Below are 16259 nucleotides of genomic sequence, written 5' to 3'. Positions count from 1 at the left end.
GTATTACAACCTCCCTATTCACATAGACTTACAACCTTTTCTAAGATTCGCCGTCCAGTGGGACGGAAGAGTCCGCCATTTTCAATTTGTTTGTCTGCCCTTCGGGCTCTCCTCGATCCCCCGCATTTTCACAAAAGTGATAGCGGAGGGGGTGGCAGTTTTCAGAAATGAGAACATTCTTGTAATACCTTATTTGGACGACATATTGATTGTGGTGGACTCTATTCCTTATCTAAAGGAACATATAAAAAGAACAGCTCAGGTCCTTCAGGATCTCAGTTGGACCTTGAACCTAGACAAATCCGACTTACTACCAAGTTGCAGGAAGGTCTTTTTAGGAATCCTCTTGGATCCAGTAGCCCAACAGTCCTTCCTTCCCAGGGAAAAGATCCAAAAAATACAATATCAGATTAGTCTACTTCTTACTCTCAAAAGCTGTCCAAGATTTGCCATGTCAGTCCTAGGATTGTTAACATCTTCCATCCTGGCTGTGGCTTGGGCTCAGTTCCACTCCAGACCCCTCCAGAAATAGATTTTAATGGTATGGGACAAAAAGCAAAGCTCCTTAGACAAAAGATTTCCTCTTCCATCACGTTAAAGACCCAGCTAATATGGTGGCTTTCCCTCCAAAATCTTGTAAGGGGTGTACATTGGCATCAAACAAACCCCAGGATCATTACCACGGATGCCAGTGCTCTGGGTTGGGGAGCCCACTCAGAAAAACTTTCAGTGCAAGGAAGATGGAGCCCCTCTCTAGCAAACAGTTCAGGAAACCTGAAAGAGTTGTTAGCCATCTGGATGGCTGTAAAGGACTTGGAACTCTATTGCAAAGACAGGCACGTTCTCATCTACTCAGACAACACGACTGCAGTGGCGTTCATTCGTCATCAGGGGGGGCCTCACCACTCAGCCCTTCAATCAGTCTCTGGTCAAATATTCTGTTGGGCAGAAAAGAATATACTTTCCATCTCAGCCATACATCTCGGGGATATGGAACATCAGAGCAGACTTTCTAAGCTGGCACTTTATACATCCGGGGGAATGGACACTAGCAGACTGGGCATTTTCGTCAATAGTCAGCGCCTAGGGCCTACCCCAGATAGATTTGTTCGCCTCCAGGAAGAATCGCAAAGTGAGAAATTTCCAGAAACTCCCAGAGGAAGAATCCCAGAGACTCTCCAGTGTCAGTGGATGCTCTAGTTAAAGAATGGTCTTTCAGCCAGGGATTTGCCTTCCCTCTAATAGTCCAAATCCCCAGAGTACTACACAAGCTGATGATCCACTCTTGTACGTTAATCCTCATCACCCCCTTTTGGCCCAAAAGGAGTTGGTTTTCCCTTCTAAAATCTGAATGTGGAAGATCCAATACGATTTCCTCCTCGTCCAGATCTACTAACCCAGGGTCCAGTCCAGCACAGTCAGGTTCACACCCTCAGTTTAGCGGCCTGGAAACTGAGAAGCTCCTGCTAGAGAAGAAGGGTTTCTCTGAAAAAGTAATTAACACCCTGCTAGCCAGTCGCAAGTCTTCCACCTGTAAGATCTATTCTAAGGTTTGGAAAAAATACATTTCCTGGTGTGGGTCTTCTTTTTCTCTTGAATCCCCTAAAATTCCTGATATACTTAATTTTCTGCAGGATGGCTTTGATTTAGGTCTTTCTCAGAACACTTTAAAGGTTCAGGTTTCAGCCCTCAGTGCTCTTTTCCAAATTAAATTTGGAGAGGATTGTTGGGTGTCTAGGTTTATTAAAGCCTCTGAGAAACTTAGGCCTAGGATTACAAACCTCTACCCTCCGTGGGATTTAATGTAGTCCTTGAAGCCCTTACTGAACCTCCCTTTGAGCCAATAGAGTCCATCTCTATCAAATTACTTACCTTAAAAACTGTATTTTTGGTAGCAATAACATCTGCACGTAGAGTGAGTGAGATTCAGGCTCTTACTACTTTACAGCCCTTTATTATGGTCAGGGATGATAGAATCATCCTCACATTAGACCCTAATTTTTTACCAAAAGTATCTTCATCATTTCATAGGTCCCAGGATATTGTTATTCCTTCCTTCTGCTCAGCTCCTAAAAATGATCAAGAAAGATCGTTCAACTGTTTAGATGTAAGGAGAGCAGTTTTACAATATGTTGAATCCTCCTGTCCCTGGAGGAAAGACAAAATTTTGTCTTGGGAAAAAGGTTTCCAAGAGTTCTATTGCGAGATGGATCCGCATGGCCATCTCAGACGCCTATTTGGCAAGGGGAAAAAATCCCCCTCTTGAATTAAAGGCTCATTCTACCTGTGCAGTTTTTTTCTCATGGGCAGAGAGAGCATCTGCTTCTGTGGAGCAGATTTGTCATGCAGCCACTGTACATACATTTTCCAAACATTATAGATTAGATGTTCTTTCTAATAAGGACATGGCGTTCGGACGCAAGGTCTTGAGTGCTGTGGTCCCTCCCTGAATACTATTCTTTGGTATTATCTCCGGGTGCTGTCATGGAGACGACTTGGGAAATGGTGAATTATACTCACCTATAATTGTATTTCCTGGAAGTCTCCATGACAGCACCCAAAATACCCACCCTTTGGTTTTTTCTTTTCTTTCTTCTGGGTTGGTCATTCGGTGATCACTTTTCCTTTCTACTCGGTGTTCTTTATAATACACTGGGAATGGAGAGAAAGGGGTGGGGTTGTAAACTCTGTGTTTTTCCTGTCCCAATCAGGCAGAGGCAATCTCTGGGTGCTGTCATGGAGACTTCCAGGAAATACAATGATCGTTGAGTATAATTCGCCATATTTTGGACTTTGGAATTTTTTTGCGCATACGCCATTGACCGTGCGGTTTAATTAACGATATATTTTTATAATTCGGACATTTCCGCACGCGGCGATACCACATATTTTTATTTTTATTTACAATGTTTTTTGTTTTTTTTTAAATGGGAAAAGGGGAGTGATTCAAACTTTTATTAGGGAAGGGGTTAAATGATCTTCACTTTTTTTCCACTTTTTTTCACTTTTTTTTGCATTTTTTTACATTGATCAATGGTTCCTCATAGGAAACCATTGATCAATGATTCTGCCGCTTAATTGCTCATGCCTGGATCTCTGGCACTGAGTAGTCATTCGGCGATTGGACACCAGGAGGCAAGGTAAGGGACCCTCCTGCTGTGTGACACGTCATACCGGCCGGCCCCCAGCTGATTCTTGGGGGGCGCTATTAACCCTTTAGACGCGGCATTCAAAGTTGACCGCCGCGTCTTAAGTGAAAGTAAATCATAAATTGGGAGCCCACGTCATACAGCGCTTGCCATCTCACCGTCGACCAGTATAAAAAGGTGTTTCCATCCTTTGTTTCCTTCCAGAAGCTTTATCTTAGAGTCTTAGATGATAGAATCATATTTAAACTTGATCCAAATTTTGTGCCTAAGGTTATGTCTTACTTTCACAGATCCCAGGATATTGTGATTCCGTCCTTCTGCTCCAATCCTTAAACTGACCAGGAACGATTCAACAGTCTTTTAGTTGTTAGAAGAGCAGTTCTTAAATATTTACATAGAACTAGTCAGTAGAGAAAGGATAATCATATTTTTGTACAGTTTGCTGGCCCTAATAGAGGTAGGAAGGCCTCTAGGAGTTCCATAGCCAGATGGATTAAGACAGCGATCTCCTCCTCTCCAGATGAAAGCCCACTCAACCAGAGCAGTCTCCACTTCCTGGGTAGAGAGAGCAGGGACACCGGTAGAGCAGATTTTTAAACCAGCTACCTAAAAGAATCTACACGCTTTTTCTAAGCACTGTAGAATTAACATTATATCAAATGAGTATATGTCCTTTAAACACACAGTCCTTAGTGCAGTTGTCCCTCCCTAATCTTATCTTTGGTATTTCTCCGGGGTGCTGTTGTGAAGACGATTGGGGAAACGATGAATTACGTTCACCAATAATTCCTTTTCTGGGAGTCTGCACGACAGCGCCAATATATACCACCCTTTTGGTTTTTCTTGATGCAGTGTTCTTGAGCACTTTTTTTTCCCCTTTCCCTTCGGTGTTCTTTGTAAATACACTGGTGTGGAGAGGAAGGGGTGGGGAATTTAACTTCTCTGTGTTTTCAGGAGGAGTTGACCTCAAGGGTGCTGTCATGGAGACTACCAGAACAGGAATTATCGGTGAGTATACTTCACCGACTTGAAGTAGAATTCAGTGGTACACTTGCTGATGCTTGCTTCATAGCAAAAGAGACTGTAATATATATATAGAAGCTTTATAAAAATATGAATCTTTAACATTATTATAAAAATATTATATGATCGTTGTAACGCTTATTGTATATGTGTTTTTATATATTGTTCAGGGGTCCTTGCTCGTCTAGGAGGGTATTCTTATTCCCTGGTGGTCCTTACTCGTTGTCTAGGGGCATTTTGGTATGATCTGCCCAATGTCAATGTAGTATTGTTATGTTCTGGGGGTTCTTTCTCATTGTCTAGGGGGTATTGTTATGTCCTGGGGGGTCCCTTTGCTAGAGGGGTATTTTTATCCTCTGCTGGTACATTGCTCTGTGACTAGGTCAGTGTTTCCCAACCTTTTTTCCGCGGGGTACCCCTACCGAATTTGATGAGCAAAAAATAAATAAAAGGGGGGGGGGTTAAACATCCGCAATGCACAACATCCAATTGGCTTTGTAGATTATAATGCTACTTTATACAGCAACTCACAAGTGACATCTTAAATCAGCGTCATTCCCTTCTCTTCTCGGGGTCATCATAATGATTTCTTCCAGCCACAATTCTTCACCGTTAAACCTGCAACACAAACCTATTAAGCTCCACACTTTTCCTGCATCAGCCTCCAGATTCCCCTTTTACAAGTGAAGAGGAATACAGGGGCATATAGGTGTAAAGGGGTAACATAGGGGTTTAGAATAGTGTACATGGGTGACAGAGGGGTGTAGAATAGTGTACATGGGTGTAGAGGAGTGTACATGGGTGACAGAAAGGTGTTGAGAGGTGTACATGAGTGTTGAGGAGTGTACATGGGTGACAGAGGGTTGTTGAGGGGTGAACATGGGTGACATGGTTGTAGAAGAGTGTACATGGGTGACGGGGGGCTTAGGGGGTGGCAGAGGTGTGTACATTGGTGTAGAATAGTGTACAGGGGTGACAGAGGGGTGTACATGGGTAGCAGGGGTGTTGGGTGTTGAGGGGTGTACATGGGTGACAGATGGGTGTAGAGGAGCCTTTATGGGTGACGGGGGCGTAGGGGTTGATAGAGAGGTGTACATGGGTGTAGAAGAGTGTAGATGGGTGACAGGGAGGCAAAGGGGGTGACAGAGGGGTGTACATGGGTAACGGGTGTAGGAGTGTGCATGGGCGACAGAGGGCTGTTGAGGGGTGTACATGTGACAGATGGGTGTAGAAGAGTATATGGGTGATGGGGCGTAGGGGGTGAAAAAGGGGTTGATAGGAGTGACAAGGTGTTAACAAAGGGGTGGACAGGAGTGACAGAGGGGTGAATAGTGGGGGGTTGGACATTGGTCATGTGGGGTCGACTAGGCGGTAGTCAGAGGGGTGGTAAATATGGGTGACAGGGGCAGAGAAGGTGGACATGGATGACAGGAAAGTGGACAAGGGTGAAAGGGGGTAACAGAGGGGTGACAGAGGGGAGAGGGTGCACTACCTTAATTAAAGGGGTACTCCGGTGCTCAAACATCTTATCCCCTATCCAAAGGATAGGGGATAAGATGCCTGATCGCGGGAGTTCCACCGCTGGGGACCCCCGGGATCATGCACGCGGCACCCCGTTTGTAATCAGTGCCGGGAGCGTGTTTGCTCCGGGACTGATTACCGGCGACCGCAGGGCCAGCGGCGTTCCAGATGTTGCAAAAGTACATCTCCCAGCATGCCTGGACAGCCAATGCCATGCTGGGAGTTGTAGTTGTTTGTGTTGTTATTCTCTGGTATTCCATCGCTCTGTGTCTAGGGGTATTGCTATGCCATGGGGGTCTATTAATCATTGTCTAGGGGAGTGGTCTCCAATCTGTTCCCCACCCCAGATGTTGTACACCCACAAATCCCAGCATGCCAGTGGCTGTTTAAGATGTATTTTTATGTAATGGTGGTTCATTGTCTAGAGGGGTATTATTATGCTCTAGGGGCCCATTGCTCATTGTCTGCAGGGGTCTATGGACAGAACATACCCATTGTCTATGACAGCGACAATGTGGCCCTCCAGATGTTGCAAAACTACAACTCCAATCATGGCATTGGCTGTCCGGGCATGCTGGGAGTTGTCTAGGGGTATTGTTATGCCATGGGGGTCTGTTGCTCTGTGTCTAGGAGGGGTTCTTATACCCTGGGGATCCATTTTGTCTAGAGGGGTATTATGATGCCCCTGGGGTTCTATTGCTCATTGTGTCGGTGATGAGAATGTTTATTGGGGGAGACTTAACAAAACCTATGCAGAGGAAATTGCCCATATCAACCAATCAGATCACTTCTTTCATTTTTAACAAAGCCTCTCCAAAATAAAAGAAGTAATCTGATTGGTTTATATGGGCAACTTTTCCTCTGCACAGGCTTCAATAAATCTTCCCCATTGTCTAGGGCAGTGTTCTCCACACTGTGACCCTCCAGTTGTTGTAATACTACAACTTCCAGCATGACATTGGCTGTTAGAGCATGCTTGGATTTTTAGTTGTTTAGGGGGGTATTGTGATGCCATGGGGGTTCACTGTTCTGTGTCTAGAGGGGTACAGTAACCCCCCGACATGCGATGGCCCCAACATATGATCAAATCGACATACGATGGCCTCTCAGAGGCCATCGCAAGTCTATGTCAGCTTCGACATACGATGCTTTTATATGTTGGGGCCATCGCATTAACTGCTATCCGACAGCGCAAAATGCTTAAGCTGCTGTCTGATAGCAGTTTAAGCATCCCGGACAGGTTCGCTTACCTATCCCCGCTGCTCCGGGTCCACTTCGCGATCCTCCGGTGTCTTCTGCATCTTGTCCAGGGTCCGGGCCTCGCTTTCCGGCGTTGTTATTACGTTGCTACGCACACCGTGCCGGCGCAGCAGCGTAATAATGTCACCAGAAAGCGAGGCCCGAACCCTGCAGAAGATGCGGAAGACACCGGAGGATCCCGAAGAAGATGGCGGAGAAGCGGGACCGCATCAGGAGCCCCTGGGACAGCATTGCACGAATCCCTCAACATACGATGTATTCGACAAACGATGGGTCATTTGGAATGAATTACCATCGTATGTTGAGGGACCACTGTATTCTTATATACTGGGGGTCTATTGCTCGTTGTATACGGGAGGCCCCCCCGTTGGGGTAATGTGATGCCCTTAGAGCGTTTCCTTGGGGAGGGAGTGGGGAGATATTGTTATGTCCTTGGGGTCTATTGCTTGTATAGGACAGTGGTCTCCAATCTGTGGCCCCCAGATATTGCAACTCCCAGCCTGGCATTGGCTGTTCAAATATGCAGGGAGTTGTAGTTGTCTAGGGGGTTATTGTTATGCTCTGAGAGTCCATTGCTCTTTGCCATGGGGGAGTTTTGATGCCAATAGGGGGCCATTTCTCCAGGGTTATTGGTACCTTCTTGGGGTCTATGCTCATTGTTGGGGAGGGTTCTTTTTTATGCTTAGGGGTCCTTGCTCATTGTATAGGGGATATGCCCTGGTTGTCCTTGCTTGTTGTCTATAGGGGGGGGGTATTGTTATTCTCTGGGGTCCATTGCTCATGGTCTATGGGGGGAGGAATTGTTATGCCCTTGGGGTCCAATGCTCGTTGGCTGTGCGGGTATTTTTATGCTCTGGGGTATATGCTCATTGTCTAGGGAAAGATATTTATGCTCTGATGGCCCTTGCTCGTTTGCTAGAGGAGTTTTGTTATGTTCTGGCATTGACATAGGTTGTCTAGGTGGGTATTGTGATGCCCTTGGGGGGTCTATTGCTCATTGTCTAGAGCAGTGGTCTCCAATATGGCCCCCCCCCTTCCCCTTGATGTTGCAAAACTGCAAACCCTAGCATGGCTTTGTCTGTGTGGGCTGGGAATTGTAGTTGTCTAGGAGGGCATTGTGATGCCTTTAGGGGTATATTGCTTGTCTAGTGCAGTGGTCTCCAATATGCCCCCCCCCCCCCCCCCTCAAATGTCCGGGCTTACTGGGAGTTGTAGTTATCTAGTAGGGTATTGTATTGTGATGCCCATGAGGGTATATTTCCAATCTAGGGCAGTTGTCTCCAATCTGTGATCCTCCAGATGTTGCGAAACAACAACTTTTTAGTCTTGTGCAGTCTCTTCAGCGCAGGTGATGACATAACAATAGGAAAAGGTCTTCCTGATTCATATGCATTTCCTGCATGCAGCAGATATCCGCCTTTTGGGCAAGAATTCTGCAACTGAGAACTTTTATTAGGGGAATTAAGTCTCTTAACATTAAGCAACAATATTTTTAACCCCATAATAATAATAATAAAAAAGATATGACATAAGTGTGTTTTGAACTGATAAGTAGGCAAGGAGTCTCCACTACTCCACTACTAACTATGTAACTGCCCATTATGTACATAAAGAGTCGCTACTCCTTCCACAGGATCACTAATAAACAAGAATAAACCAAAAAAAAAAAAAGTTATGTACATTAACAATACAAACCCAATAAAAGAAAAGAAAAAGACAAATAGAAAAAACAAGACCGGGTTGGCGTTAAAAGCACCAACTGAGGGGTATTTGGGAATCCAAATGCCCATTTAGTGCCAAAGCTACTGCATAATCTGAATCTCTAGTTCATGGATAAGGGGAGGGGGAAAGAAATTAATTATATATCATACATGCCTTCCCTTTCTTACACTCCTTCTTCTTCTCTACATCTTAAAAAACATATATATATATATATATATATATATATATATATATATATATATATATATATATATATACACACACACTAGCTGAGTACCCGTTGTTGCCCGGTTTTTCCTTCCTAATCCTTGTTGAGGAAGCGTTTGACTTCATATCCCGACCTCATATCTCGACCTCCTATCCCGTCCCCCTATCCTGTCCTCCTATCCCGACCCCATGTCCCGTCCTCATATCCTGTCCTCAGGTGGGACTGATTTGTGATGAAGATATTGTAAGCTGAAAATAGAAGGGGACATGGCTTTGTGGGACTGGGTGCTTCTTCATTTACTCTGTGTATTTTTCTCCCTGATTTACTAATGTGTCGCATGGGTAAAAAAAATTGTGTCCCACGGGTTGGAAATTGTTTTACTCCAAAAGAATCATCCTATAGGGATCACCACTACAGGGAAAATCTCTAACTATAACCCATATATAATACACTACACCAAAAAGAAAAAGGTATATAGAAAACTCCAAAAAATTCATACAAAAATCTTTATTAGAAATTCTGAATCAATAAAACGTACATAAAATAAAACTGGCACAGTATAATAGCATCATGGATGACAATGACATGGAGAAGGTTGTTACATAGTTGCAAACCATAAGGGTAGTACAAAGGAGTCTATCAGGGATACATAAAATAACATACAAGTGTACAAGAAGTAAACCAATAAGGAGTATAAGTAATAAACCAGTACCCAGAATATAGAAACCTTACCCAGGTCAATGCCAGACCCCTACATATGTTTCGCTCCGTCAAGCTTCCTCAGGGGGCTTCGGAGCCAGAGGGATCGCGGACCCCGGGAAAAGGTATTTATAACACCGGGGATGGGGGGAGGCGATGGGGCAGCTGAGGTGTTTGTACTCAGGAGCATTGTGTATAGAAGCGAAGTGGGGACCAGATAACGCTTATATATCTGGTCCCCACTTCTTTTGTATACACATATGCCTCTGAAGCGCTATCACTCACAAGCGGAGCATTAGCAGAGCATCGGGCAGTGGCTTCCCGGAGAGATGCTCTGCTAATAAAATGCTTGTCAATGATAGCGCTACCGGGAGCTTATGATTGCGCTGTGCGGGGGACATATATACATGCACTGTGCGGTGGACATATATAACATGCGCTGTTCGGGGGACATATATAACATGCGCTGTTCGGGGGACATATATACATGCGCTGTGCGGGGCATATATAACATGCGCTGTGCAGGGGGCAAGATATATAGAAGCTGTGGGGACATATACATTCCCCCCAGCGATTCTATATATCTTTCTATATATCTTGAAAATGAAAGTAAAATACATCGTACATCGCTGGGGAGCGGAGCATGCCGCCCGCTCCCCTGCTTAATAACTTTTGTTCGGATCGGGTCTCAGAAGTGAGACCCGATGCGATCAACCCCTTTGCCCCTGTACTACTACCCCCAACATGGAACAGACCCTGTTCCATGATGGGGGTAGGATTTAGTCAGTTTTGAGTCATTTCCCGACAGCTCAGAACTGTCGGGTTTTGGTGAAGAAAAATTCACAGGTTTTTCTGTGAGTTTTTCATCATACTCCGAGTGTTTTTTCTTTTTTGTCGGGAACACCCCCCTTTTTGTGATAACCACGCCCATTTTGATGGGTTTAAAAACACTCGGAGTGATATATTTTGTCGGGTTGTGCGACCAAATTTGTGTTGCATTGCATCAATTCAGATCGTCGATTTGCGCAATTCCGGCTGATGACCCGATCGCCCGGAAAATAGTGTTGATGTGAGCTGTCAGTGACAGCCCCGATCATCCTAAGGGATAGGAGCGAGGTGGCAGGGTTTGGTGCGAACGTTCATTTGCCCCCGCTCTGCCCTCCCCTGCATGTCGAGGAAGATGGCGGCGAGGTGTGGGGGCCGTTGATGCGGCGGGGACCAGGACCGCAGTAGGCAAGTGGTGGGGCTGCGGTGTCAGGATGCTGCAATGAAGATCGCCTTGATATTCACTCCAGCTTCTAGGAGTTTCAAAACTAGAACTCCCAGCATGCCCGGACTGCCTTTGGCTGTCTGGGCATGCTGGGAGTTGTAGTTTTGCTTCATCTGGAGGTCTATAGCTTAGAGACCACTGTGCAGTGGTCTCCAAACTGTGTCCTTCCAGATGTTGCAAAACTACAACTCTCAGCATGCCCAGACATGCTGGGAGTTGTAGTTCTGTAACATCTGTCCCTTCAGATGTTGTAGTTCTTCAGATGTTGCAGAACTATAACTCACAGCATGCCTGGACAGTCTCAGCATTATGGGAGTTGTGGTTTTGCAACATCTGGAAGGACACAGTTTGAAGACCACTATACAGTGGTCTCTAAGCATAGACCTCCAGATGTTGCAAAACTCCCAACATGCTAAGACTGTCCAGGCATGCTGTGAGTTGTAGTTTTGCAACATCTGGAGCGCTACCGTTTGGGCACCACTGTATAATGGTCTCCAAACTGTGCTCTTCCAGATGTTGCAAAACTACAACTCCCAGCATGCCCGTCGGCAGTCTGGGCATACTGGGAGCGATAGTTTTGAACAACTGGAGGCACACTGATTGGGAAACATTTTCTGTTTCCTAACTCAGTGTTTCCCAACCAGTGTGCCTCAAGCTGTTGCAAAACTATAACTCCCAGCGTGCACTGACAGACCATGCATGCTGGGAGTTGTAGTTTTGCAACAGCTGGAGGCACACTGGTTGGGAAACACTGAGTTAGGAAACAGACAAGGTTTCCCAACCTAACTTGGTGTTTTGCAACCGGTGTACCTCCAGCTGTTGCATAACCACAACCCTCAGCATGCACGGACAGCCAAAGGGCATGCTGGGAGCTGTAGTTTTTCAACAGCTGGAGGTTTGCAGCCCCCCCCCCCCCCCCCCCACCATGTGAATGTACAGGGTACATTCACACAGGCGGGGGTTTACAGTTAGTCTCTCGCTGCAAGTTAGAGATGCAGAAAATTTTCCGCTGCAACTCAAACTCCCAGCAATCCTCCGGCAGTCTGGATGTACCCTAAAAACACTACACTACACAAAATAAAGGGTAAAACACTACATATACACATACCCCTACACAGTTAACCTCCCAATAAAAATGAGAAACCTCTGGTACGGCACGGTTTCTAAAACTGAGCCTCCAACTGTTGCAAAACAACAACTCCCAGTATTGCCGGACAGCCATTGACTGTCCATGCATGCTGGGATCTGGAGGCACCCTGTTGGGGAAACACTGCCGTAGGGTAATTTTTGTATCCGAGGCAAGTCTAATTCTTGCATCCGGGTCCGTCTCTAGGCAAATATCTAATTTAGGCCTCAAATTTGCATGGCGCTCTCTAACTCCGGAGCCCTGTCGTATTTCAAGGCAAAATTTTAGGGCCACATATGGGGTATTTCCATACTTGGGAAAAATTACCCAAAAAATTTTGGGGGGCTTTTTCTCCTTTTTTCCCTTTATGAAAAGGTAAAGTTGGGGTCTACACCAGCATGTTAGTGTAAAAAAAGAAAAATGTTTACACTTACATTCTGGTGTTGGCCCATGCTTTTCATTTTTACAAGAGGGAAAAGGAAAAAAAGACCCCCAAAATTTGTATCAAAATTTTTCCCGAGTACGGAAATACCCCATATGTGGGTGTAAAATGCTCTGCGGACACACAATAAGGCTCAGGAGTGAGAGCGCACGATCTACATTTGAGGCCTAAATTGGTGATTTGCACAGGGGTGGCTGATATTACAGCGGTTCTGACATAAACGCAAAACAATAAATACCCACATGTGACCCCATTTTGGAAACTACACCCCTCACGGAATGTAACAAGGGGTACAGTGAGCCTTAACACCCCACAGGTGTTTAACAAAAATTCATCAAAGTTGGACGTGAAAATGAAAAATTTCATTTTCTTCATTAAAATGCTGATGTTATCCCAAATTTTTAATTTTCACAAGGGGTAATAGGATAAAAGCCCCCCAAAATGTGTAACACCATTTCTTCTGAGTATATAGATACCCCATGTGTGGGCGTAAAGTGCTCTGCGGGCAAACTACAATGCTCAGAAGAGAAGGAGCGCCATTGGGCTTTCGGATAGAGAATGTGTCTGGAATTGAAGGCCATGTACATTTACAAAGCCCCCATGGTGCCAGAACAGTGGAACCCCCCACATGTGACCCCATTTTAGAAACTACACCCCTCAAAGATTGTAATAAGGGATGCAGTGAGCCTTTACACCCCACAGGTGTCTGACAGATTTTTTGAACAGTGGTCCGTGAAAATGAAAAATTTAATTTTTCATTTGCACAGCCCACTGTTCCAAAGATCTGTGAAACGCCAGTGGGGTGTAAATGCTCACTGCACCCCTTATTACATTCTGTTAGGGGTGCAGTTTCCAAAATGGTGTCACATGTGGTGGGTTTCTGTTGTTCTGGCATCATGGGAGGTTTGTAAATGCACATGGCCCCCGACTTCAATTCCAGCAAAATTCTATCTCCAAAAGTCCAATGACGCTCCTTCTGTTCTGAGACCTGTAGTGCGCCAGCAGAGCACTTAACATCCACATATGGGGTATGTTCTTAACCAGGAGAAATTGAGCTTCAAATTGTGGGGTCCATTTTCTCCTATTACACCATGTGAAAATGAAAAATTTGGAGTAACACCATCATTTTAGTGTTAAAAATAAAATTTTCCATTTTCACATCCAACTTCAACGCAAAGTTGTCAAACACCTGTGGGTTGTTAAGGCTCACGATACAGCTTGTTACGTTCCTTGAGGGGTGTAGTTTCCAAAATAGAATGCCATGTGGGGGGATTTTTGCTGTTCTGGCACCCTGGGGACTTTCTAAATGCAGCATGCCCCCCAATAAACCATTTCAGCAAAATTCTATTTCAAAAAGCCAAATTTTGCTCCTTCTCTTCTGAGCACTGTAGTGCGCCAGCAGAGCTCTTAATGTCCACATATGGGGCGTTTTCTTAATCTGGAGAAATTGGACTTCAAATTTTGTGGTCCATTTTCTCCTATTATCCCTTGTAAAAAAGAAAAATTTGAGGTAACACCATAATTTTAGTGTTAAAAATCAATTTTCCATTTTCACGTCCAACTTCAACGAAAAGTTGTCAAACACCTGTGGGGTATTAAGTAGTTCACTATACCCCTTGTTACGTTCCTTTGTTCCTTGAGGGGTGTAGTTTCCAAAATAGTATGCCATGTGTTTGTTTTGTTTTTTTTGTTTTTTTTTTTTGCTGTTCTGGCACCATGGGGGCTTCCTAAATGCAACATGGCCCCCAAAAACCATGACAGCAAAAATTTTTTCAAAAATCCTACTGTTGCTCTTTCCCTCTTTAGCCATGTTGTGAGCCCACAGAGCACTTATGTCAACATATGAGGTATTTACGTACTCAAGAGAAATTGGGCTTCAAATTTTGAGGGTCTTTTTCTCCTTTTACCACTTTTAAAAATGAAAAAAATGGGGCTACAAGAACATGTTAGTGTAAAAAACGCAGATTTAGATTTTTCTCCTCCATTTTGCTGCAATTCTTGTGAAACACCTAAAGGGTTAACACACTTTTTGAATGTCATTTTGAAAACTTTGAGGGTATTCTATATTGGGGTCATTTATGGGGTATTTCTCACAGAAAGGCCCCTCAAATCCAGTTCAAACTTAACTGGTCCCTGAAAAATTCAGATTTTGAAATATTTTTAAAAATTTTGAAAATTGCTGCTATACTTTGAAGCCCTCTAATGTCTTCAAAAAGTAAAAATAGGTCAATTTTATGATGCCAACATAAAGTAGACATATTGTATTTGTGAATCAATATAAAATTTATTTGAAATATCCATTTTCCTTACAAGCAGAGAGTTTCAAAGTTAGAAAAATGCTAAATTTTCATGAAATTTTGTGATTTTTCACCAAGAAAGGATGCAAGTAACGACAAAAATTTACCGCTATGTTAAAGTAGAATATGTCACAAAAAAACTATCTCTGAATCAGAATAATCGGTAAAAGCATCCCAGAGTTATTAATGCATAAAGTGACAGTGGTCAGAATTGCAAAAAATGAGCTCAGTCCTTAAAGAAGATATCCCATGCAGCAAAGAAAAAAAAAATACCTAGCCATTCCATAGTATATTCACCTACCACCTCTCTGACATGTTTGTGATTTTTTTTCCGCCCCCCCATTCACCAGCTATTCAGCTCATAAATTGCAGTTACTTCCTGGTTATGGTGGCTATGCCTGTGATCTCAAAGACTACATTTCCCTGCATGCACTGCTCACATTTCCTGCTCTCAGCTGCCTGAGCAGAGAGCTTGTTACCTCCCCTAACTTATGTTAGTCACGCCCACATAACACTGAGCTCCAATCATAGCCCTATACAGCAGGGTGGCCACGAGGAAACAAAATGTAATCTCAGTGCTCAGAGAGAGGGACCCTGGAGTTGAAGCTGCAGTTTTACACTGTAAAATCACTCCCTCCCCCTCCTCCTCTCAATGAAACAGCTTTACAGTGGCACAATCACCTCCCCCCTCCTCTGCCCTGCACTCCTCTCTCCCCAGTGCTCAGTGTGACAACTCTACTCTCCCTCCCCTCCATTCTCAGTGTGACAGCCCTACGCTGGCAGCTCCCTCCCCTCCCCCCTCTCCTCCGTTATCAGTGTAAAAACATTAGCAAGGAGAGGGGAGAGAACTATGATCTGAATCAGCCGGCATATAGGCAGTGCTGCTCAGCCAATCACTGCAGAACAGAGGGAGGACAGTGTGAATATTCATCAGATGGGAGGGGCTAAGGCCGAGCTCAGGAAGCTCTCTGCAGCACAGAGGTTTTCTGGGTAATTGTCACGTCACGGCCCCTGGATGCTGCTGATAACAGCCTGAATAGGGGGTCGAAAGTCATGAAAACCTGGAACAGTTGAATTTCCTGTCAGACAGAAGAATGCAGAAAAAGCTTGTTTCTAAGAAGCATTGGTAATGGAAGTGATTTACAAACCTGTATAACTTTACCTTCAGCACTAAAAGCTGAACAATTGTTTACTGTGAGACTTGTCCTTTAAGGTGAAAAAGGGCTGAGTCCTTAAGGGGTTAAGGACCAGACCAATTTTATTTTTGCATTTTCGTTTTTTCCTCCTCACCTTCTAAAAATCATAACTCTCTTATATTTCCATCCACAGACCCATATGAGGGCTTGTTTTTTGCGTCACCAATTGTACTTTATAATGACATCACTTATTTTACCATAAAATGTACGGCGCAACCAAACAAATATTATTTATGTGGGAAAATTTAAAAGAAAACTGCAATTTAGCAAATTTTTTAAGGTTTTGTTTTCACGCTGTACACTTTCCGGTAAAAATGACATGTTTTCTTTATTCAGTGGGTCAATA

This window comes from Hyla sarda, chromosome 2 (genome assembly GCF_029499605.1).
Source record: "Hyla sarda isolate aHylSar1 chromosome 2, aHylSar1.hap1, whole genome shotgun sequence".
Classification (NCBI taxonomy): domain Eukaryota; kingdom Metazoa; phylum Chordata; class Amphibia; order Anura; family Hylidae; genus Hyla; species Hyla sarda.
The sequence above is the reverse complement of the archived record's forward strand: the minus strand, read 5'-3'. Positions refer to the sequence as shown.